The sequence below is a fragment of the Herpailurus yagouaroundi genome, unplaced genomic scaffold (genome assembly GCF_014898765.1).
Source record: "Herpailurus yagouaroundi ecotype Mexico unplaced genomic scaffold, PumYag 162, whole genome shotgun sequence".
NCBI lineage: Eukaryota > Metazoa > Chordata > Mammalia > Carnivora > Felidae > Herpailurus > Herpailurus yagouaroundi.
The window spans coordinates 5,065,513-5,065,997 of NW_024412403.1; positions in this window are offsets into that span (position 1 = coordinate 5,065,513).

Consider the following 485-nt stretch of genomic DNA (forward strand, 5'->3'; position numbering starts at 1 on the left):
TCTGTGGGCAGCCGAGGGAACGGTGTTTATGGAGAGGGTGGGGCGGGGGCGTGTTGGTTGTATTTGAGGAGAGGCCAGGAGCCAACGTCCAGGGTGGGAGTGGGGAGGCAGCAGGAGACCTACCGCACAGAGCAGGGTGGAGGTGGCGGAGTTGGTGGTAGCGGAGGGGCACAGGGCCTGCAGCCATGGTGCGGACTGAGCGAAAGATCAGAAGGCAATGGAGAGATGTGAACGGAGCTTCCCGTGATCTGGTGTGTGTGTGTGTGTGTGTGTGTGTGTGTAAAAGATCATGTTGGCCGCTTTACAGCGGTGGGTGTGATGGGAGAAGAGAACAGGACCATGAAAGGCCTCTGAGAGATGGTGGTGTCCCTGTTTTTGGTCAGCGGCTCCTCTGTCCACACAGGCACCCAGATGGATCCCGGGAGTCAGCTTAGTGTTCTCCCTCTCCCGCACCTCTTCCTCCCTATCCTTCTCATCACTTCCTG